We start from the raw sequence: 26,749 nt of genomic DNA, 5'->3' as shown, positions 1-26,749 counted from the left end.
TTAGCCATTTACATTTAAAGCAATTGCTGATAAGGAAGAACTTCTACCATTTTGCTATTTGTTGTCTATGTCCTTTTACTTCCTCAATTCCTCCATTAGTGTATAATTTATTTTATTAAATTGATATTTTCTGGTGTCTCATTTTAATTAACTTGTTACTTCTTTTACTATATTTTTGAGTTACTTACTTAGTGGTTGCCTGGAGGACTACAAATAACATCTTAAATGTATAACAATCTAGGACATGTTAATACCAATGTATCTTCAGTGGTATACAAATGTCTGCTTCTATATATCTCCATTCCCCACGCCACCTTTCTGCTGTTATCACAGATTGCATCTTTATACATTATATATCCATCAACCTAGATTTATAATTATTGCCTTTATGCAGTTCTCTTTTAAATCAAATAGTTAAAAAAGGATTTAAAAAGAGAAAATATCTTTCAAAAATATATTTACCTATGTAGTTACCTTTCCTGGTGTTCTTTATTTCTTTATGTAGAATTTAGTTATTGTCTAGAGTCCTCTCATTTTAGGCTGAAGGACTGCCTTTAGTATTTGTTGTAGGCATGTCTGGTAATGACAAACTCTCTTTTCCTTTTTTTTTTTAACCTAGCCATGTCTTAATTTGTCCTTCATTTTTGAAAGATAGTTTTGCCAGTTATATAATTTGTGCTTTACAGTGTTTTTCTTTAAGCACATTAAATATATAATCCCACCTCCTTTTGGCCTCCATGATTTCTGATACGAAATCAACTATTAATCTCATTGTGGAGCCCTTGTATCTGATGAATGACTCTTGTCCTACTGCTTTCATGATTATCTTTATCTTTATTTTTTGACAAATTGATTATTATGTGTCTAGGTTTAGATCTCTTTTAGTTTATCCTGCTTTGAGGACATTGAGTTTCTTGGATGTGTAGATTTGATAATTTTCATCAAATTTGGAAAGTTTTCAGCATTTATTTCTTCAAATAGTCTTTTCTCCCTACTTTTCCTTCCTGTCTTCCTGGGACTTGCACTATGCCTATGTTGGTACCTGTAAGGATGTCCCCAAGGTCTCTGAGGCACTCTGTATTTTACTCCATCCTTTTTTCTTTCTGGTGCTAATAGGATAAGCTCAGTTGACTATCTACATGCTCACTGAAACTTTTTTCTGCCTTCCATAATCTGATTTTGAGACCCTCTAGTTAATTTTTCATTTTGGTTATTTTATTCTTCAATTCCAAAATTTCTATTTTGTTCTTTTTTATAATTTACATCACTTTATTAATATTCTCAATTTAGTGAGACTCATTTTAATGCTTCCATACATTCCTTTAGCTTTTTAGACATAGTTTCCTTCAGTTCATTTGACGTGACCTGATTTAAAGTCTTTGTCTAGAAAGTCCATTGTATGGGATTCCTCAGACAATGTCTACTGATTTGGAATGAACAACAAAAGTTGTATATATTTAAGACATATAATGTGATGTTTTATAATATAAATACATTATGAGGTGATTGCCATAACCAAGTGAATGAACAAATCCATCATCTCAAAGTTACCTGTTTATTTGTGGTGAGAGCACTTGAGATGTATTCTCTTAGCAAATTTCAAGCATACTGTACATTATTATTGACTATAGTCACCATGCTACACATTAGGTCTCCAGAACTTATCTTAGAACTGAAAGTTTGTACCCTTTGACCAATATCTCCTCTTTTCCCCCACCATATAGCCTCTAGCAGCCATCATTCTACTTTACTTCTGAGTTCAACTTTTTTTTTATCAAGATTTGTCTTTCTATGTCTTTCTTATTCCACTTAGCATAATATCTTCCAGGTTCATCCATGTTTTCACAAATGGCAGGATTTCCTTCTTTTTTAAGGCTTAGTAATCTTCCTATATATATATATATATATATATATCTCATGATTTCTTTATCAATTCACCCATTGATGGACATTTAGGTTGTTTCCATATCTTGGCTACAGTGAACAATACTGCTGTGAACATGGGAGTACAGATATCTCTTTGAGATCCCAATTTCATTTCCTTTGGATATATACCCAGAAGTGGGATTGCTTGATCATATGGTAGTTCTACTTTTAATTTTCGGGGGAAACTCCATATTGTTTTCCATAATGGCTGGAACAATTTACACTTCCAACAATGCTATACAAGGGTTCCCTTTTCTCCAAATCCTCAGCAACACTTGTTATCTCTTTTCTTTTTGATAATAGCCATCCTAACAGGTATGAGATGATATGAGATGTATATCCCATTGTAGTTTTGATTTGCATTTTCCTGATGATTAGTGATGTTGAGTACATTTTCAAGTACTTGTTGCCACTTGTATGTCTTCTTTGGAAAAATGTCTATTCATTTCCTTTCCCATTTTTAATCAGGTTAATTGTGTTTTGCTCTTGAGTAATATGAGTTCCTTATATATCTTGGATATTAACTGATTACTGGTTATATGATGTGGAAATATTTTCTCCCATTCTGTAGATTACCTTTTCATTTGGATGATTGTTTCCTTTGTTTTGTAGAAACATGTTAGTATAATGTAGTTCCACTTACTCATTTTTTTTCTTTTGTTGCCTGTGGTTTTGGTGTCATATCCAAAAATTCACTGCCAAGACCAAGGACAAGGGGCTTTTCCCTATTTTCTTCTAGAAGTTGTATGGTTTCATGTCTTACATTTATGTGTTTAATCCATTTTTAGTTGATTTTTGTGTATGGTATAAGATATGAGTCCAATCTTATTCTTTTGTATGTGGATATACAGTTTTCCCAACACTACTTTTTGAAGAGACTATTCTTTCTCCATTTTTTATTCTTGATGACTTTGTCAAAAAATCAGTTGAATGTATATGCCTGGGTTGATTTCTTGGCTCTCTATTCTGATCCATTGATCTATGTGTCTGTAATAATGCCAGTACTATACTGTTTTGATTACTGTAGCTTTATAATATAATTGGGAATCAGGAAGTGTGATGCCTCCAGCTTTGCTCTTCTTGTTCAAGTTTGCTCTGGCTTTTAAGGTCTTTTGTAGTTCCATATGAATTTTAGGATTGATTCTTCCACTTCTGTGAAAATGGCATTGGAATTTTCATAGAGATTGCATTGAATATGTTGATTGCTTTGGAAACTATGGACATTTAACAGACTTTATGGATTAGTTTTGATGGGAAAATCTTCACCTACAAGTGTATGTGAGGGGCTGGCTTGATGTTTTGCAGTGGTTCTGGCTCTAGGGAGGGTGAAGCAGCATAGTTTCCATGCAGCTCCATCAGCTGAGGTCAGCATCATTAAGCTTGCAGGGGTCCTCTGCTGCCAAGGCTGTGGGTATCCACGGGAGCAGTGTGGGCTCTTGTGATCTTCAGTAGAGAAGGCTGCTAGGGTGCTCCTATTCTCTTTTTTCCCTACAGGGGAAGTCCTGGCTGAGAGTATCTCTCTTAGCACCCTGTACAACTCGTGGGAGCACTCTTGGAGGCAGTAGCACCGGTGTCTGATGTGTAGGTTGCCATGGAGGGGCCATGGAACTCCAAGGTCTACAGTGCAGACATGCATGGAGGGACTGTGGCTCCAGAGTTCAGAGTGATAGTGGTGCCAGTGCCTGGGGCTCAGGTTCTCTCACTGCAGCGTTGCTAAATGTGTGCAAGGCACAGGCCCTTGTGGAGTGGCCACAGAGCCAGTGTCCAGAGTGTGGGCATTTGTGGAGCAACGGTGGTTCTGGGGTTGGGATACGGGTGATAGCACTGTGGCAGTGGCTCAGGTGTCCTAGGCTCAGGTGCTTGTGGAGTAACTGTGAAGCAAGGGTCTGGAGAACAGTTACAGGAGTCACCACAGCTCCAGGGACGGGTGCATAGATATGTCTGCAGAGGCAGTGCTCCCAGTGTCAAGACATGGACACTCACAGAGCTGCTGTGGAGCCTGGGTGCACATACAAAAATATATTAATAAAAGTCTATTCAAATTTTCTATTTCACATTTACTCAGTTTTGGTAGTTTGCATCTTTATAGGAATTTGTCCATTTGATTTACGTTATCTCATTTTTTTTGGTACAAAAGTGTTCCTAGTATTCACTTGTATATTTTAAGTATTTACTGTAATGATAAAGGAAAACACTGGAGTAAGTGTGGGATAGAGCGGAGAGATATATAGATATCCACAGATGTATCCATCCTATGAATATCAATATATCTCCACGCTATCCCACACTTGTTCCGTTGTTTTCCTTTACAATTCCTAAAATGTACCATACTACATCGTGCCTCTATGCTTTTGCTCTTGCTATTCTATTTGTAATCTCCTTCCAACTGGATAATGTCTTTTCATCTCTGAAGATGTAACATGAGCATCACCACATGTAAGAAGCCTCCTCCTACACGTTTAGGCAGATTTAGTAACAATTCTCTCTGCTTCCATAGCACACCTATCCTTGCGCTTATATCTTGTGTTGAAATAATCCGTTTCATGTGCTTAAGTTTCCCAATTAACTATGGCTTAACTTTGGAACAAAGGCTATTTTTTCTTTTAATTCCAGTGCCTAGAAGAGTAGTTAGCACATAGTTTGCAATCAGTGACTACTGAATTGAACTGAACTTTAGCTAAACTAATGTGTAGGATACACAGATGCTAGCAAATCCAGAAATCATAGAAATTGTTTTCCATTGTCAATAATGTCTGCCAAATTATGTGCAAATAATAATAATGAAACCATCAACAATAACAATAGCTTCCTTTTATTGAGTTGTTAAAGTGAGCCAGGTGTGCAATATATGCTTTATGCATGTTCTCATTTCATCTGCACAACAATTATGAGAAATACCAGCATTTTTATCTTTTCAATTTGGGATCAAGGACATCTGAATGTGAGATTTAAGCAGCATGCGTTTTATACTTACTAATATGACTTTCACTCATCTTTTTCCTCATTTTTATTCATGTTATGCTTTGGATAGACTCTCCAAGCATATGTCCTTCCAAATGCCTTCATAAATCTTCTGTAGTTGTTGTCCTCTACAGGTTTAATGAGGTAGGTAGATGTTTCCCTTTAATTAAGTAAGAGAAAGTGGGAAAATTGTTTATACTTACATGTTTTAGGCAGGCAATATGTTTTATCAGAATTCTTTAGAGCTAACTGGTAGAAAATGCAACTTCTCTCATTTTAAAATGTAAAATATTCTTGCCATGGATTTTAATCTGTTTTAGAAGGGGAAACCCCTGCTCTTTCACTAATAAATAGAAGACTGACCTACTCTCAGCTCTTCACTAATTTACTGTTTTATCTTAGGAATTGCTTCCTGTTTTGTTGGCCTCACTTTGTTCAGCTTCATAATAAAGTTCTTGAACTAAACAATCTACGGTCCCTTTGAGTTCTAATATTTTGTGAATATCTAACACACAATAGGCATATTTGTTGAATAAATGAATGTGTGACTTTTTATCACCGAGTACCCCAATTCTTTATTTTTTAAAGATCTCATCAATTTACATTCTCTCCCTTTTTCCACTACCATTCCTGAAGTGAGACTTGAGCAATTGCAATGGTCTCTGAAATAGTGTCTCTGCCTCCAGTCTCATGGTCCCCCAAACTTTTTTTCACACATCAGTATAACAGTACCACTCTCATGAGAAAAATTCCTCAGAAGAAACCTATATTGTTTGGGAAAAATTCCATACTAATCAGGGGCTATAAGACTTCTTGTGATCTGGCTTCGAACTATCTTTCTACACTCATATCTCTCTCCGTGCTTCTCATGTGCTCCAAATTCCACCAATGAAGGATCATTTATCATTTCAGGAAAGTAGCAATTTTATAGCCTAAAACTTTGTATACATTAACTTTAATTCCTGTGATGCCCTCTCCACACTCACTCTCTCTCAGCCCACCTCCACAGCAATCTATTATAGCCATAAGACTGATGACAAACAACAAATATATGGTTGCTAGGAGTCCATCTCTATTAGTCAAGTAGGCAATGCCCAGAAAAGAAGAGCTAGGCAAATAATCCAAATAGGTGTTCATTATACTAATGATTTCAACATGTGATTGATCATTATAACGATATGAAAAATTGCTTTAAAAATACTGTTCCAGGGGCCGGCCCGGTGGCTCAGCAGTTAAATGCACACCTTCTGCTTTGGCGGCCTGGGATTCACCGGTTCAGATCCAGGTGTGGACAAGGCACCGCTTGGCAAGCCATGGTGTGGTAGGTGTCCCACATATAAAGTAGAGGAAGATGGGCATGGATGTGAGCTCAGGGCCAGTCTTCCTCAGCAAAAAGAGGAGGATTGGCAGCAGATGTCAGCTCAGGGCTAATCTTCCTCAAAAAAGAAATACTGTTCCAAGTCCTCAACTTTTGGGGGTTTTGCAAGGAGATAAATAATACCCTCTGCCCAGCTCAAGTTCTGAGCCAATTAAGAAAGAAGTAAATGAATCCACAGATAGAGACCAAAATATCTGTGGATTTATTATTAAATATGTGGTTTTATTATTAACAAAGCTATTATTGGATAATGTACTTATATGTGGAAAAAAGCAGACATTTTAATACTGAATTCTAGAAGTAGGCAGAGTTGTCTACCCAGTCATTGACAATAGTAGATCAGGGTAGATTTCCCCATGGGGAGAAACACTGCCCCTTTAAGATTTACAACATAAGAATAGCAGACGAGAATAAGTGCTCCCCATAGAAGACTCACTCCCCAAAAAGGCTAGGATGGAAAGGACGGGGCTATCCATGCTCAGTTCCCCTACTGGACTCACTCATTAGTGAATAAGTGAGAGTGCAGAAAGGCTGAGTGGGTTGCACTACGATACATCCCTCTGCATGGAAACAGCATGAGGAGGAGAAATAAATGCACAAGTGTTTCCCCATAATACCACCAAATACTTACTAAATCACTGGCAATTTTCAGGTATTTTTAAAGCCTCAGAAACATAAGGTGTTTCTGATGCACAGGCGGGTTTTTTTGGAAATACCATGCTGCCTTGCAGAACTAAATTTCCAAGAGAACTTGGGAAACTACTGAAGAGTCTCAATTAAGGGAGTAGCAAGATAAAATTTTACTTTGTGAAGGATCAGTGCATATTTGTATGAAAAAAACACAAACCTTTATCAACAATATTGATTTAGTGTTCATGATCTATTGCAGTTCTCAAACTTTTTCACATCTTGGCATCCAAAGAACATGTTAAAAATTAGTATAAAATAGTGGTATAAATAGACAAGGCCATTTTTGAGCACACTCAAAGCCTAGATGGACCACCTTAATTACTATATGGATTGCATCATGCCACTTATAACTTAACCCATTAATATAGCAGCCCAATGTGATGTCAGGTACTGGTAAACTGGGGTAAATGTAAACACTTGTAGCAGCTCCCCTGACAGACAACCTTCAGGATACTATAAGGGAGTGTGTCATTGATTCACTGTATTCCAGCATTGGCCCTATATAGACAAGACCATACACTCATGAAGATTACACTTTAGTGACAGAGAAAGACGTTCAAGCAAATATTACACAAAGAATAAGAATATATAAGAATTGTTTTAATGGCTAAAAAGAAAAAGTAAAGTCGGGAGTACAGCATGGTAGAGGGCCTGATTTATATGAATATATATTAGCCAAGCAAAAATGAGAGGAAAGAGTGTACCAGACTCCAGTGAACAGCATTTGTGAAGAACATGGGAGAAGAAAGAACTTGAGTTTGAACAATTGAAAGAAGTCCCATGTGCCTGAGCTGCATTGTACCTTTTGAAAATGAGGAAGAATGACATAAGGGTGAGGAAGACAAAGGCCAGGCCAAGCAAAGCCTTATAGGCGAAGCTAAAGATTTTAGATTTTGTCCTATGCCCAATGGGAAGTCATTGGAGAATGTTAAGAAGGTGAGTGGTGTGGTATGATCAGCATTTATTAAAGGATAACTTTTTATGGGATTTGATTGGATGGAGCAGGATTGGAAGTGGGGAATACATTTGAGAGACAGTAGCTGTTATCCAGGTGAGCGTTCATGGTGATGGGAGTGCATGTAGAGAAATAGTACTCTGAATGTATATTTTGTGGGTAGAATTTGTAGGACATGGTAAGGCTTTGTTTGTGGTTGTTACAATGGGACATTCACATGACTGACAGGTAACATGGCAACATACATAATTAGTAGTTATGAAGTTCCTTTGATGGCAAGGAATATGGAAGTGAACGGAGATTCTTCCACAATGTATGAGGTAACATGGCATTCTCTCAGACAGAGGATTGATTTATCCAGTCATTAAAAGATCCTCCTGAATACCCATAGCTATAAATAATCCCACCCAGGTACAGTGAGAGTTATACAAGGCATAGGGATCTTCCTTCACAATTCTTCATTGGACCTTCTCTTGGTTTATGCTTGTACAAATAACTAGAGTAAAATAGCTGCAAAACTTCTGTAAATGTTTATAATGAGCTTGGATGATACAAAGATTAGTTCTAAGGAGAATGTTCCAGCAGGCCTGTCTGAGACTAATTACAACTTGGTTGCAGCATCGAGGGAGTATCTAGAAGAATTCAGTTTGGGTACTGTTAAGTTTGAAATTGCCTGTGGGACCTCCAAGTGCAGATGTCAACCAGGAAGTTAAATATACAAATCTCTAGCTCACAAGAACTTTAGATATAAATTATGGAGTAACCAACCTTACATGGTATGAGATTAACTAGGGAGAGTGTAGCAAAGGAGGAGATAAGAGAGTGCAGGGCAATGTCTAAAGAACCACAGCATTTAGTGGTGGGAAAAACAAAGAAGAGTCAGCGTAGTAGACTGAAAATAAAGGCAAAGACAGTGTATTGTTAGCAAGGCAATAAAAGAATGATGGGTGTTTCAAGAACAGCGTGGTCATCTATGTGATGCACCAAGTAAGATTCAAATTAATGATTTTACTGGATTTGGCAAAACAGATAATTGGAAATAGCAGTTTCAGTGGATTAGTGGGAGACCAAAGCAGAATGTAATGGGCTTAAAAGTGAATAGGAGGTGAGGAAGTTAGAACAGCAAGTATGAATGTTTTTATTTTTTTGAAAATCAGTGCTATAATCAGAAGGAATGAGAAAGGATCAGAGATGTAGAAAACTGTGAGATCCCAGGGAGTGTTAGAAGGCTAAGGAAGACAATCCAGTAGAAAGGGGTGGAGGATTGAAGATACAAGAGAGAAAGTGGATGCCTGAAGGAGCAAAGTCCTTAAAAGGTAAAGAGAGGGCTGGCCCCGTGGCCGAGTGGTTAAGTTCGCGCGCTCCGCTGCAGGCGGCCCAGTGTTTCGTTAGTTCGAATCCTGGGCGCGGACATGGCACTGCTCATCAGACCACGCTGAGGCAGCGTCCCACATGCCACAACTAGAAGAACCCACAACGAAGAATACACAACTATGTACCGGGGGGCTTTGGGGAGAAAAAGGCAAAAATAAAATCTTTAAAAAAAAAAAAAAAGGTAAAGAGAGATGGCATGGAGACAACTCGTGGAGGAATTTGTGTGTGTGTGTGCGCGTGCATGTGCATGCACAGGTACACTCACATGCACATGTGCACATCTATATGCCAGTCAGGATTCAACAACAGAAACAGAAATAGTAGGCTACGTAGATAGATAGAAACACACACGTACACACACTCTCACAGAATTGGCTTATGTGATCGTGGGCAATGGCCTAGACCCGGGTAGTTTCTTCTTTCTCAGGGAAGCCTCAGCCCTGCTTTTAAGGCCTTACACGTTATCTAGTCAGGCCTATCCAAATCATCCAGAATGATATCCCTTAAAGCCAACCAATTAGAGGCTTTAATTACAGCTGCAAAATCCCTTCCCAGCAACACCTAGATTAGTGTTTGAATAACTGGGGACTGTGGCTTAGCCAAGTTGACCCATCAAAAAGACTATCATAGCACCTGCAAAATCATTCCTTCTAAAAATATCCCCTTTGTAGCCTTTAACTATTTGGGTAATCTACCCCTGCACTGTTAATGTCATCTATTATATCATGAGAGTGGTGGCAACTGACATTTGAGCCCACAGACTGAGCAGTTAAAAGATATCAAATTTTCTGGAGGATTCTCTGGCTAAACATCTCTATCTTGTCATTTAGGTACTTTTTTCTTTTATTTATTTCTATCTTTATTGAGACATAGTTGACATATAACATTGTGCAGGTTTAAGGTGTGCAATGTGATGATTTAATATACATATTGTATCCTATGAAATGATTACCACAATAACGGTAGTTAATGAATCCATCACCTCACATAGTTACCATTTGTGTGTGTGTGTTTGTGTATGTGTGTGTGGTGAGCACCTCTAAGATTTACCCTCCTAGCAACTTTCAAGTATATAATACAGTATCGTTAATTATAGTCATCATGCTGTGCATCAGATCCCCAGAACTTACTCATCATATAACTGGTACCTTGCACCCTTTGACCACCTTCACCCATTTCCCAAATCCCACCACCCCTGACAACCACCAATCTGCTCTCCATTTCTATGAGTTTGATTTTTTTTTAGATTCCACATATAAGTGAGATCATACTGTATTTGTCTTTGTCTGACTTATTTCACTTAGCATAATGTCCTCAAGCTTCATCCTTGTTGTCACAAATAGTAGAATTTCCTTTTTATGGCTAATATTTCATCGTATGTACATATGTATATATACACACACACAACATCTTTATCCATTCATCCATCGACAAACACTTAGGTTGTTTCCACGTTTTGCTTATTGTGAATAATCCTGCAATGAACATGGGAGTACAAATAATGTTGTAATGAACATGGGAGTGTAGATATCTCTTTGAGGTAGTGGTTTCATTTCCTTTGGATATATACCCAGAAGTGGAATTCTTGGATCACATGGTAGTTCTGTTTTAATGATTTGAGGAACTTCCATACTTTTCTCCATAGTAGCTGTACCATTTCCACCAACAGCGCTCAAGAGTTCCCTTTCTTCACATCCTCACCAACACTCATCTTTTGTCTTTTTGATAATAGTCATTCTAACTGGTGTGAAATGATATCTCATTTTGGTTTTGATTTGAATTTCTCTGATGATAAGTGATGTTAAATACCTTTTCATTTATCCGTTGGCCATTTCTATGTCTTCTTTGGAAAAAATGTCTATTTAGGTCCTTTGCCCATTTTTAATCGAGTTGTTTGGTTTTTTTGCTATTGAGTAGTTTGAATCCCTTATATATTTTGGATATTAGCCCCTTATCAGATAGATGGTGTGCACATATTTTCTCCCATTCTGTAGGTTGGCTTTTCATTTTATTGATTTTTTCTTTTGCTGTGCAGAAGCTTTTTAGTTTAATGTAGTCCTACTTGGTGATTTTTGTTCATGTTGCTTGTGCTTTTGTTTTCATGTCCAAAATATTATTGCCAAGACCAATGTCAAGGAGCATTTCCCCCTAGGGATTTTCTAGGAGTTTTATTGTTTCAGATCTTACATTTTGGTCTTTAATCCATTTCAAGTTAATTTTTGTGAGTGGTGCAAAGTAGAGGTCAAGTTTCATTATTTTGCGTGTGGATATCCAGTTTTCCCATCACCATTTACTAAAGAGACTCTTTCCCCCCATTGAGTACTCTTAGAACTGTTATCAAATAATAATTGACCATATATGTATGGGTTTATTTCTGTGCTCTCGATTCTGTTCTATTGGTCTATGTTTTGGTTTTTGTGCGGTACCATACTGTTTTGATTACTATAGGTTTGTAGTATAGTTTGAAATCAGGAAGTGTGATTTCAGGAAGTGCCTCCAGCTTTGTTTTTATTTCTCAGAATTACTCGGCTATTCATAGTCTTTTGTGGTTCCCTACAAATTTTAGGATCGATTTTTCTATTTCTGTAAAAAACACGCCATTGCAATTTTGATAGGGATTGCATTGAATCTTTGTCTGAAGAGTGCAATAACCATATCCAACTTCCAAAGTTCTTCACATCCATAACCTCATTGGATTTTTTTTATCTCATTGTGTTCACACACAACCCTAAGGGTAGTCATTTTACCTCTGTGTTATAGAGGGTCAAAATGTTGAAATCACTTGTTCAAAGTCACACTACTTTGAACGCAAACTCACCTTTGATTTTCAATCCAATTATCTTCCCCTATATAAGTGTTAGGCTGTGCATTGTGGACCTTTAGAGATTCTATGGAGCCACCTCAGTAGCCACCATAGAGAAGGGATATGGGGAAGGCTGAGCAGTTTTTGTCTTTTATTTTACATGTTGGGCCTTTCCATTTGGTCTGTGCAGACCCTCTTCAAGTTATGGAAACTGCACTCTTATGAGAACCGCCTCATACTCTACCCATAGAGTCATGATGGAGGCTGCCATGTTAGTAGCATATGGTTATATCCCTGGCCAGTTTATGTTACGAAGGCTGGGTACCATATTTGGCCAAACACTGTTTCTTCCTTAGTTTTTCATGCACCTGAACACTATAGATTCATCCAGAGGTGTAGCTATTTGACCTAGTATGTGCAAATCAGAGGTCTCCATCAGAGAATTTAGATGTGAAATTAAGGGAGTTAAGTTTGTCTTCTTCTTGGTACCGTGGCTTAAAATCCAACACATAGCCAGAGAAGCAAGGGAGGTCATGCACATGGCAGAGAAGAATGAAGCAGTAAGCCTCAAGCAGGGAAAGAGGCTGAAATTTATGGCCTGAGTTACAGCTGTGTCTAGGGTCTGGCTGCTTTATTGTTCTTGGCTTCTGTGAGACAACCCCAAGGTTTCCTCACAGGCTATGCTTTTTCCCTTGAGCTTCTTCATGACAAGTTTCTGACACTTACAACTAGACTTCCTAACCAAATATTCTATGGGATAAATATATATATATATATATATATATATATAAAACTGCATTAAAGTCACTGAACTTCATAGAACTCCTTATATAAAATAACCCAATGTTTCTAAAACTTTAATGTTTATATGAATCATTGAAGTAACTAGAAAAACATTTAGATTTCCAGGTTCCAACCTCCGAAAATGGGCATAAAAAATGTTTTAAACAACTACATAATTCGATGGTGGTCAATGACTATACTTTGAGAAACACTGTAATTTTTTCTTTCTTGAATTATATGCAATTCATTCAATATGTTAAATAGCATTTTACCTATTTTATTTGATTTGATTGTCATAACAAGAAAGGTCAGCATTTCTCAAAGGTCTGTAGAGCATCAGTTGCCTAGTGTTCCACACAATTATACTAAGAAAAAAGAAAGGTCTCATGGCCAAATATGTTTGGCAAATTAGCTGTACACTTATATTTTTTCATGTATATTTACAATGCATAACTATGTTTTGAGAGTACAGGAAATCCTAAGGCAAATATGCCTGTTTAACTGTGTTTCATTTGGCGTCTCTTAAACTTATTTAACTGAACACAGTTTAGAAATTTCTAGAAGAATATTTATACCAAGAGTTTTAATGAGCAAAAATTAATCATCAATAGTTATCCTTTGTGCCTCTGCATATGATGGCTGAGAATACCATAATATCTCATGGTCACTTGGAACCCATCTCAAGAAATTGATAGTTTTTAACCTTGACCAAGAAGTAAGAAAATCCCTGGATCAGTCCTGGAAATGGGACAGAATTGAGAGCTACAAACTGACTTAAGATGTATGTGGGAACCTGAGACTAAGACCATATTTTCATGAGTCTACTTTGTATAATTTTTGCATGTAAACATCGCTGAAATTGGAATTTGTCATATCTTTGATAATAATTTTTTGTTTTTCTTTTCTAAATAATGCTTCCCTGAAATAAAGTACTTGTACCAAGCTTTTTATCATACTCTGTTTTCTGGGGGGCAGGAGAGGGGAGGACCCAAGCTAAGAAATATCTAAAACAGAAGATATGGCAAAAGAGAAGATTTTGAAAATCTGGATGATGAATATATAGATACCCATCTTATTAAACTTCTATCTACATAATTTTGTGTGTTTAAAATTTTCATATCTCACAACAAAATAAAAATATGTGTAATACTATATAATTCTGAGCCAAATAATAGAGGTTCTTGAGTCAGCCTTCATTTAAATCAGATCTCCCACCTACTAGCTGTATAACCCTGGGTAATTTTCTTAACCTTTTGACTCTATCAGACATAAAAACTGAGATAACAGTAGATAATAAAACGTAGATAGCATTTACTATGTGCCAATCTCTGCTTTAAGATTTTTATATATGTTGTAACTAATTTGACTTTGCAAATTCTACCAGGTAGGTACAATTAATCAGCATAGTGCCTAGTTTAAAATGAAGGACACTGATATTAAGAAAGTTTAAGGGATATAGAAAGTAAGTAGTTCAGAAAATATTTAACCCATTCGAGCTCCATTCTGGTGATCTCAACCACTGTAATATGCTGCCTCGCCAATAAAAGAATTTACTTCAAAGATTTCCTAAATTCATTAAATGAGATAATACTTGCAAGGCACTTAGAAGTGTTGACACATAATACTTAATAAATTTGGCTGTTATCTTTATTAGTAGTACCACTTTTATTATTATTTTGCTAATCATGTTGACAAGAAACGTGCACTCTGCAGCATTTATATCAGGAGTTTCAAAGGTAGCATGAGCACTGGGGGCTCTGTTAAAAATACTGGAAACAATGCATTCATCGATGGGTTTAAATGTAAAGTGCCCCTTTTTGGTAGTTTGAATCAGAATACAGTAATAGAGCATTTATTGATTGTCCTCATGAACATATTCACGGCCACTGTTTAAAATTCACCTGCTCAATACCAGCAATTATGTTACACATTTGCCAACAGAGAGTAATCTGAGAGCTAGGCGGTTTGAGTGTGCGTCAAAATGCTCAACTGTGCTACTGCAGAGATGTTTTCTTTCCTCAAATTTGCAGTCATGGAGTTAGTTGCAATCTATGCTGTAATTATCAAAATATGTACACTGTTTGAAGATGTCTTGATGGAAAGAGAAGCATAATAATTTCTCGCCCTGGGAAACACCGTGGCTTGGATTCTTCTCACACATTTTGATCGTCGCATGTCTCCTCAGACAATTCATTTTTTTTTTTTTTTTGAGGAAGATTAGCCCTGAGCTAACTACTGCCAATCCTCCTCTTTTTGCTGAGGAAGACTGGCCCTGAGCTAACATCCATGCCCATCTTCCTCTACTTTATACGTGGGACACCTACCACAGCATGGCTTTTGCCAAGCAGCGCCATGTCCGCACCTGGGATCCGAACCAGCGAACCTTGGGCCGCCAAGAAGTGGAATGTGCGAACTTAACTGCTGCGCCACCAGGCCGGCCCCTCTTTTCAGACAATTCTTTTGTGCACTATGTGGGCAGCTAAAATAACCATCCTCGATAACTTCTTTTTCTACCCGACATCACTTTATACTTTAAATATTTCCTACTAAGGAGTTAGAAAATAAAATATTGTAAAAACAGTGATGTTGACAATTTAACGGTATCTATTTCCCCGAACTATGTCCGATACAAATTGTATTGTTTGTTTTGTGCAAAGGTGTGTTTGAGTGTACATTCTCCATCCTTTTCTCAAGATCAAGAGCCTTCACTTACAACATGTATGAGTGCACATGTGCGTGTGTTTGTGTGGAGGGAGAGTGGCTTGCAATCTGGGTATCCGTTAGCTAATCTGTTTTAGATTGCTGCCATTTTCAAAGAAGCTGAGATCAGGGAGGAGCTCGCATTGTTTCTCTTTCCATTACTAGTTTGTTTTTTGGTTTTGTTTTTTTACTGTCCAGAATCTGGTTAGATAGAATAAGGACCATGGGCCAATTGCTTAGTAAATATGCCTCTCAATTTTAAGGCCATCGTTATTATCAAAGGTATTATAATAACACACCATCCATCACTCTGTTTTTCTTTAGGGATAGAACAGGAAAACCCTGAAGACCTCCAGGACAAATCTTTCACTAATTCTCTTCTGTTATAAATCCATGGCCAATGCCTCAGTTGGTCTTTTGGTTTTATTTTCATTCTTGTTTTAAATGGTTGATATTTAGTCTTTCCAGAATTAAAAAAGTTTCAAAACGAAAAGATGAGTGAATGAATTCTATTTCATTTTTAAGGTATTTATGTCAGTTGTTAATTATGGGTAATATCTGGAAACAGAGCTGGAAGGGAATTTGGATTTCTGATCCAATAGTTCTCAGCATGGGTGCTCATCAAAAGCACCTGGAAGACTTGGTAAAATGTACAGATTCCAGGCACCTCCATGGACCTACTAAATCAGAATCTCCAGGGGACAAAGCTCAGGAATCTGCATTTAAAACACAGTTTTCGGGGCTGGCTCCGTGGCCAAGTGGTTAAGTTCGCGTGCTCCGCTGTGGTGGCCCAGGGTTCGGATCCTGGGCGCGGTCATGGCACTGCTCGTCAGGCCACGTTGACGCGGCGTCCCACATCCCACAACTAGAAGGACATGCAACTAAGATATACAACTGTGTACAGGGGGTGTTTGGGGAGATAAAAGCAGGAAAAAAAAAAAAAAAGATTGGCAACAGTTGTTAGCCCAGGTGCCAATCTTTAAAAAATAAAAACAAAAAAAAAACAAACCAAAAAAGACCCCCCACAGTTCTCTAGATGATTTTCCTGCTCAGCTTGGTAAAGAATCATTGATCTTGCCAGATCCCTTTATTTCGTAGATGAGAAGGCTGAGGCCCAGAGCAGTGAATCAATCCCCTGGCGTAATGTTATACAGCAAGTTAATGATAGAAATTAACTAAGATTTAAATCTCTTCGTACTGGATGTATCTCCTGCACTCCACCTCACGTGATGCATTAATTCCTATTTTGCAAGAGAGCCCTGCTCCTTACAGTGCATATGTACGCATAACATTAATAGTGATTTTCTAAACGGTTGAAACTTTACACAACTGCGTCAGTAACACTGTTGAATGGTAATTGATATGTAAATAATTTTCTAAGACAATTTTCTTTTAGTAGTCCTCACATATTTGGAGGATGCAGATTATGATTTTGCATTTTCTAGAAACAAATTCTCATAATCATTATGTTATTTATACATTACTGTTTAAGTAGCTCAAATTATTGTACAAATTTTATTTTTCTTTCTTTCTAACAGCCAACATTAAACATACTTTTAGCAAGGTCCTGCTAAGCAAAGGAAGGATCCAATGCCATTTTGGGAGATATGAAACATGCAAGAGCAGTGGAAACCAATATAATTTATCTGTAGAAGAGGAAAAGCAGAGCCTCTTTGAGGAAGTCACTGTGTAAAATTTTAATAAACTACTTTGTATGTACAAAAATATGAAAGATTCTGGGGATACAGCGCTTACCTCAACAAGCTCATAATCCTAGTTAGAGGGGGCAAGTGTACGCACAAATACGAATAACATAAAGCATGTCTAACAATATCCCAAAGGAAGGCCTTCACACTAAGGGCTATACATGTTTTTGGGTAGCATTATTGCACAGTGGAAAGGGCACAGACTTTCAAGATGAACAAACTTGGTTTCATTCTAGAGAGTTGCAGATGAATAACTTGGGTTCTAATTAATAATAGTTTATTTTAAGTCAATGTATTTTGTATCTTGTTTAATAAAGCTTTTGCTACATTAGGGTCTAATATATCTTTGCTATATTTTCCCGCAAGGGTTCTAAAGATTTGTTTTGAATATTTAAGTCTGTAATCCATCTGGAATTGAGTATTTTTATATATGGTGCGAGAGACAGACCGAAGTTTTGGGGTCTACATGTGCAAAATCATTTTATACAGCTCAAGTTAACAGTCCCTTGTTTCCCCAATGATGTGACAAGCCAAATACTGTTAACATGCCACTCTGCCACATACCTGGATCATCTTTATTTCTCAGAACTGAGAAAGCAAGACGTTCAAACTAGTGATCATAGTGGTGAAGAGCTTCACGAGAAAATTTATCATAGATCATCTCATCCTAGAACCATACTATATGACAATCATAATTTATTATCTTTGTTTTTGGATATTTCACTAAATACTGGTGGACATATTCAGTGAAGGATCAAATAATCAAGATAGAAGTGAATTTATAGCAAGTCCCTTTATAAGATGTTTTGTACTCCCAAAGTAGATCAATAATGAAGAGTGACCTAAGTCTGAATCTAAACTAATGCAGGAAAATTATCCAGAAAATTGAGGTAAAATCCCAAATAATAGCAGGTCATCTCATCGGATGTGTTGCAGATATAGTCAATAGAATTCTGTGAGCCATGCTTGATCGAGGATAGCAAATAGCTTTCATGTCTTCTGACAATGGTAATTGATTTTTGGGTACCTTACGGTTATGAGAAGGATCCTAAGACCTTACAATTTACACAAGTAAAAGTATCATGGTCAGTTATCAATGATTACCGTGGGCATAGGAAATGGTGGTGGTGCTGAGATGGTAGGTCCTCTGGTTGATGGTGAAAGTGTCCATAAAAAATGGCAAGCGATAGGATATATTGGAGTATATGAGGAAGCCATTTGGTGTAACACTAATTTGACCTAACTTTGTTTTTCCAAAAGGTCCTGAGCTGGCCAGTGAGCATGCGTTGTACATCTGCTTTAAGCATTTGCTATGCCACAAAGGCAAGAAAAAAAGCCTTTAAGATAAAGGTGCAACTTCCCCCACACTGGCATTTCCTTAAGGATCAGCAGCTCTCCCTAGGATAGGAACTGACTGCTGCACCCACCTGTGACCACCCAGCTCAAGACAACAAACCTGCTACCTGCTGTGTGAATCACTGTGCCAGCTAGGCAATCTCATGACTGTTGTAAAAGGGACATTCCTATCAAATGTGATGTATACTCTTTGTTCCAAGATGGTATATAACCACTCTGCACACCCCACTTGTTTGGCGCCCTTCCATCCTTGGGGAAGGAAGGCCCCAGTCTAGTCCTCAGATCTGGCTCATAGTAAACTCACCCCAATTTTGATTTATAGATTGCTTATGGATTCTTTGCATTGGCAGTATGAATCCCTTAGTTCATACTTTTAAATACATGAAGAATGACACCATATTTATCATAGTCTTAGTTCTATCCTTCAGTAGTTATCAATCTGTATGAAGTTACATACTAATTAAAGACAGGAAGACAGAAGTATGTAAAGCAGCATTGAACTTCAGTACAAAATGTGCCCACAGTGTTTCTAAAAGTTATTAAATTCATGAATACAATTGGAATGTTATATTTAATATATAGCATTATTTATATTCTATATAGCATGTATTATATACTATAATACTATAGTTAATAATCATTGCTATTGCTAGAGATATTGAAAGTTGTAGTGAATGTAATAGAGTATAGTGATTAGGAGAGGGCCCCCTGGAATCAGAGTGGCTGTGTTTAAATCCTAGTTCTAATATTGGCTAGCTGTGAGACTGTGGGTGAGTTACGTAACATCTCTGCATCTCAGGTTTTATTTTGAGGAAGATTAGCCCTGAGCTAACATCTGCTGCTAATCTTCCTCTTTTTGCTGAAGAAGACTGGTCCTGAGCTAACATCCGTGCCCTTCTTCCTCTACTTTATATGTGGGACGCCTACCACAGCATGGCTTGCCAAGTGGTGCTGTGTCTGCACCCAGGATCTGAACCGGCGAACCCTGGGCCGCAGAAGCAGAACATGCAAACTGAGACACTGAGTCATGGGGCTGGCCCCTGCATTTCAGTTTTTTTATCTGAAAAAATGGAGATATTGATACTAGATCCTCAGTATTGTGAGGTTAAATGAGATAACACGTGAAAAGTGATCAGTCCCTGGCCCCTAGTAAGTAGGCTGCTACTCCCACTGTTGTTGTTCCTCTTGTTCTTCTTGTTAATATTATTATCCGAGAAGGCTGACTCAAAGCGGGTAGAAGACACTACCTAAAGTGAAAGTGAACAATATGTGTAGTCATAGAACAACTAAATTTAAAGACCCATGTGAATTGGTGATGGTCCATTTAAAACAAAGCTACAAAGCAATATTGGGGCCATTTGGTGTTGTAACTTTGCCTGATATGTGCGTGATACACACGAATCTACTAGCACAGTTAGTACAGTCATGTACCACGTATCATTTCAATGAATGATGGACCGCTTATACGATGGTGGCCCCATAAGATCAGTACCATATAGCCTAGGTGCAGAGTAGGCTATACCATCTACATTTGTATAAGTACACTCCATGATGTTCGCACAATGACAAAATCACCTAACGACGCATTTCTCAGAATGCATCCCCATTGTTAAGTGACACATGACTGTAATGAGACTGGGAAATAAGTGTCTGAGACTTTGTATCTAGCACATGATAAGCACTTAATAACTATGGTTTGAATGAATTAATAAATAAATGAGCAAAAAAACAAATGAAGAAGGAATACTCAAAAATAAAAGTCACTTTGGGGAGTAATTGGAAAACTAGTGAATCTCAAGTCAATTAGAAAACGTAAGAATAGTACCCCTTCGGTGTATGCAAATATGGTATTATTTAGTAGATTACAACACATCTGGAGTAAGCCTACACACCTTATGGACTTCAATTTCCTTAAACAAACCAAAATCACTGTCTTTAATAGATCTTTGATTTCTTTCATCAGAATTTTGTACTTTTCCTCATATAGATCTTATATATATTTTGTTAGATTTATAACTATTTCATTTTTTGTGCTAACGTACACTGTCTTGTGTTTTTAATTTCCAATTCCAATTACTCATTGCTTGTATATAGAAAAGACACGGATTTTGTATATTGACCTTGTATCCTGCATCCTTGCAATAATTGCTTTTTTTTTTAAATAGACTTTATTTTTTAGAGAAGTTTTAGGTTCACAGCAAAATTGTGGGGGAAGTACAGAGATTTCCCATATATACGCTCTGCCAAGACTCATGCATAACCTCCCCCATTGTCAACATCCCCCAACAGAGAGGTAAATTTGTTATAATTGATGAACCTACATTGACACATCATTATCAGCCAAAATCCATACATTACATTAGGGTTCACTCTTGGTGTTGTACATTCTATGGGTTTGAACAAATATATAATGACATGTAGCCACCATTATAATATCTGACAGAGTACTTTCACTACCCTAAAAATCCTCTGTGCTCCACTTATTCATCCTTTCCTCCTCCTGGCAACTACTGATTTGTTTTTCACTGTCTCCATAGCTTTGCCTTTTCCAGACTGCCACATAGTTGAAATCATACAGTCTGTAGCCTTTCAAATCAGCTTATTTCACTTAGTAATACGTATTTAAGTTTCTTTCATGTCTTTTCACAGCTTGATAGCTCATTTATTTTTAACACTGAATAATATTCCATTCTCTAGGTGTGTCACAAATTATTGATCCCTTCACTCTCTGAAAGACATCTTGGTTGCTTCCATGTTTTGGTAATTATGAATAAGGTAACTATAAACATCTGTTTGCAAGCTTCTGTGTGGACATAAGTTTTCAACTCCTTTGGGTATATATCAAGGAGTGTGATTGCTGTATCATAGGGTAAGGGTATTTTAGTTTTGTAAGAGATCACCAAACTGTCTTCCAAAATGGCTGTACCGTTTTGCATTCCTACTAGCAATGAATGAGAGTTCCTGGTGCTCTGCAGCCTCACTAGCATTTGATATTGGCAGTGTTCTGGATTTTCGCCAGTCTAATAGGTATGTAGCTGCCTTGGTGGTCTAGTGGCTAAGATTTGGCTCTCTCACTGTTGTGGCCTGGGCTTGTTTTCTGGATAGGGAAACACACCACCTGTCTGTTGGTTGTTGTACTGTGGTGGCTGTGTTTTGCTGTGATGCTGAAAGCTATGCCTCTGGTATTTCAAATACCAGCAGGGTCGCCCATGGTGGACTCATTTCAGCAGAGCTTCCAGACTAAGACAGACTAGGAAGAAGGACCTGGTCACCAACTTCCAAAAAATTGACTATGAACGTCCTATGAATAGCAGTGGAGCATTGTTAGATAGAGCACCAGAAAGTGAGAGGATGGTGCAAAAAGAACAGGCAACGTTCTAGCTCTGCTGTGCACAGGGTTGCTAGGAGTCAGAATCAACTCAACGGCACTAATAACAAAATAGGTGCGTAGTGGTATCTCATTGTAGTAATTACATTCCCCTGATGGGATATGATGTCGAGCTGCTTTTCATGTTCTTATTTTTCATCTGCATATCTTCTTTGGTGAGGTGTTTATTGAGGTCTTTGGGCTATTTTTTTAAGTGTTTTTAATTTTCTTATTGAATATTAAGAGTCGTTTGTATATTTTTTATAACAGTTCTTTATCAGATGTATCTTTTGCAAATATTTTCTTCCTGTCTGTCGCTTGTCTTCTCATTCTCTTGACATTGTCTTCCACAGAGTGGAAGTTTTTAATTTTTAGGAAATCCAGCTTTCCCTCTAAGTACTGTTTTAGCTGTATCACATAAGTTTTGGTATGTTTGTATTTCATCTTTATTCATCTCAAAATATTTTACAATGTTTGCCATGATTCCTTCCTTGATGCATAGGTTATTTAGGAATGTATTGTTTAATTTACACTTCTTTGTGAATGGCCCAAATTTCCTTTTGTTCCCCTATTGACTTCATATTGCATTCAATTGTGGCTGGAGAAGCTATTGATTTCAATCCTCTTTACTTTATTGAGGTTTGTGTTTTTGTTTGACGGCAGGGCATATGGTCTACCCTGGAGAAAGTTCCATGTGTAGTTTTTTTTTTTTTAAATGTTATTTTTTTCCTTTTTCTCCCCAAAGCCTCCCGGCACATAGCCGTAGATTCTTCGCTGTGGGTCCCTCCAGCTGCGGTATGCGGGACGCTGCCCCAGCGCGGCCCGATGAGCAGTGCCATGTCCGCGCCCAGGACCCGAACAAACGAAACACTGGGCCGCCTGCAGCGGAGTACGCGAACTCAACCACTCGGGCACGGGGCTAGCCCCCATGTGTAGTTTTTAATACATATTTCTGTTGTTAGGTTGAATTTTATTTAGGTGTCCTTTAGGTCTAGTTAGTATTGTTCAACTCTTCCATTTGCTTGTTGATCTTCTGTCTCTTTATTTTACATTGTTGAAATGAGATACTGAAGCTTCCAATTATTATTTTTAAATTTTAAATTTCTTCCTTTGTTTCTGTCAACTTTTACCTCATATATTTTGGCATTCTTTTGTTAGGAATATATACTGTTATAAGTGTTTTCTTTTCCTGGTAGATTGAAACTACTATTATTATAAACTGTCCTGCTTTTCCATAATAACAATTTTTGTCTTAATGTCTATCTTGTTTCATATCACTGTAGCTATCCCAGGTGTCTTTTAGACATTATTTGCATGGTATAACTTTTCCACTTTTTATTTCAACTAATTTTAGTCTGTGAATGCAGGGTGCATCTCTTCTAGAAAGCATATAGCTGGATCAAGTTATTTTTTCTCATCCATCTGCCAATCTCTGTCTTCTAATTGGAGTGTTTAATCTATTTACATTTAAGGTAACTACCAATGATGTATGGTTTATATTAGCAAATTTGCAATATATTTTCTATATGTCTTATTTTTCTTATTCCTTTGTTCCTCCATTACTGGAGTGCTAATGGCTTTCTAGTGGATAATTTTAATTAGTTATTTTCTTAGTGTTTGCCAATGGTGTTATTAACATCTCAACTTACAAAAATCTAGTTTAGATTAACATCAAATTAATTTCAATAGTATATGAAAACTTTTCTACTCTATAGCTCCATTCTCTTTTCCTTTTTTGTGCTATTATTATTACACAAATTACATCTTTATTCCTTATAAAACATCAATATTATATTATAATTATTGATTTATGAAATTGTCATTATAATCAGATTGGAAAAGTAAAGAGTTCAAGAAAATGTTTAAACTGTCTTTTATATTTATATATGTAGTCATTTTTATTGATGCTCTTTATTTCTTTGTATGTATTCAAGTTTTTACTTAGTAACCTTTCATTTTATCTTGAAGGACTCTCTTTAGTATTTCTTCTATGGCATGTCTGCTAGTGACATGTTATTTGATTTTTGTTCATACGTAAATGTCTTAATTGCTCCTATGTTTTATGAAGGATAGTTTTGCCTGATATAGGTTCTTGAATTACACTTTTTCTTTCAGCTCGTTGAATATATGATCCCACTTCCCTCTGCTTCTCATGGTTTCTGATGAAACATCAGCTGTTAATCTTATTGAGAGTGTATTTATGGGATGAGCTGCTTCTCTCTTGCTGCTTTAGAGATTCTCTCTTTTTCTTTGACTTTCAACATGTGTCTAGGTATGGATCTCTTTCAGTTTAATCTATTTGGATTTTTTTGAACTTTTGGATGTGAAGATTTATGTTTTTCATCAAATTTGGCAAGTTTTATCTATTATTTCTTCAAATATTCCTTATATCCCTTTCTCATTCTCCTCTCCACTTGGAATTCCCTTTATGGATATGTTGGTGTGCTATATGTTGTTACACAAATTTCTGAGGTTCTAATGATGTTTCTTCATCTTTTTTGTTTTATTTCTCAGGCAGGAAAATCTCACTTGACTCATCCTCACGTTCATTAATTCTTTTTTCTTATCTCAAATCTGATGTTGAATGCCTCTAGTGAATTTCTCATGCCAGTTATTTTTACTATTTAACTTCAGAGTTTCTATTTGGTTCACTTACTAATGTATATCTATTTATTTATATGATTTACTTGATGAGATATTGTTCTTATACTTTCTTTAAGTTTTTTTAGACATGATTTACTTTGCTTGGTGAATGGTTGGGGCCAAGTTTCTCACTGTTGTAGCAGGATATTACAGTTACACAAGGAGAGGAGTCTAGAATGATCCATATGATAATGGATCAGAGTTGCAGATATCAGTAAGAACTTGATTTTACTTTATGTATATACAGATAGTTACATGTAGACATATTTGTGAATATGGTTCTATACAGGGTTAGTGTACGCACATATATTTCTTTGCACTGTTATCTGAGAGGTCCTAGAAGAAAAGACACCCTCTATAGCAATTAGCACATTTAGAACCCTGATCTTCATTTCTAATACCATTTTAAAATGAATTGATACAGAGACCCTTGTAGAAATGGCTGATTTCTGGACAGTGGCAGGAAATAAGCAGGATAAACCTGGAGTATCATGTAGTGTCAGAAAGTAAGAAAATAGCCTCTTCTGACCAGCCCCACCAAAAAAACCACACACATGGTGAGAATATGTCAATGGGGAAGAGACATCAATTGAAAGAGCTCCCAATGGCCAAAGATGGAATAATTTGAGCAAGAAAATAAAGTAGTAGTGAATTTTAACACAAGGTATAATATAAATATCCACGAACCTGTACTGAGATAAGTAAATGATGAAGTAAATTAATAAATGAGAGAGAAGAAACTAATCTCCCATCTGGAATAGTTTCAAATAATTTATGTAGATAACTCTACCCTCAAGGAGGGAGAACACAGTTTCCCACTCTTTAAGTGTGGGATGCACATATTGACTTCCTTCCAAAGGCTACAGTATGAAAAGGAAGAAAATAACTAAACTGATTAAATGTAATGTGGTTTCCTAGATGGGATTCTTGAATAGCAAAAGGCTCATTAAGCGAAAACTAAGAAAATCTGTATAAAACATGGATTTCAATTAATAGTTATCAATATTCATTAATTATAACAAATAAACTAATATAAGATCTTAGATGAGACACAGTGTGGTCTTTATGGTACCTGTCAGTACTGTCTTTGTAATTTTGTTGTATCTCTAAAACTGTTCTAAAAATTAAAGGTTATTTTAAAAATAATATATGGAGGGCAGTTATATATCCAGGATGGCAGCATAAGCCCAATATAGCTGCTCTCTCATGCTTATTACTGCCAAATACTCTGGACAAAAGGCAACAAAAAATCTTCCTGAGAAATCTGAAAAGTAAACAAAAGCAGGCAGATTTTGGAGAGAGTCAAAAGTTGATGTTACTGTAAGACTTAGTTTCTGATTTGTTTTATTCCCTCATGGCTTTACCCTGAGGGCAGGACACAATTGTGAAACAAAACAATGCCAGTGATGGTTCAGGTGGCTAAAATACCGTTAGAAACCCCATCTTTCCCGCCCAGGAGAAAAGGGAAAGGAGTCCTCTGGGATGAGAAAATGACAGGAGCATCCCTGAGCAGACAGAGAAGGTGTCCTCTAATTCTGTGTATGAATTTGCACAAATCTCAAGATAATCCCTGATCTTTGAATGTTGAGAAAGAAAGACATAAACTAGCATAAGAAAACCTTAGAGAACCGAACAAACTATAAAATATCACAGAAAACTCAGGCAAATTCCTGAGAGACAAATGCACTGGACAGGCTTAAACTAGCACAGCAAAGCTTTTGAGAAAGGCACTGAGATCTGAACAAATACCCAATGAAAATGAGACAAAACTTGTAGTTTGGCCCTAACAGGGTTGATTGTTGGCTAAAAGTAAAACATCATATTCCAGAAGAGTGTAATGCGAAACTGGTCTATACAATGGAATATTCACAATGGTCAGGAAGTAACCCAAAACTACTCCAAAAAAAAGTATCCACAATAATGTGACCAATTCTCAAAGGAAAAAGCAATCAATAGATACCATACCAAAGATAACTCAGATGTTGGAGTTATAAGTCAACAACTGTATATAATTATGCGACACGATGGAGGTGTTAGCTAACACTATGGTAATGATCGTTCAACAATATATACTCTGGTTTCTCTTCAGATCGCATAAATCTTTCGC

Source organism: Equus caballus, chromosome X (genome assembly GCF_041296265.1).
Source record: "Equus caballus isolate H_3958 breed thoroughbred chromosome X, TB-T2T, whole genome shotgun sequence".
Lineage (NCBI taxonomy): Eukaryota > Metazoa > Chordata > Mammalia > Perissodactyla > Equidae > Equus > Equus caballus.
Note: the sequence above shows the minus strand (reverse complement) of the source record.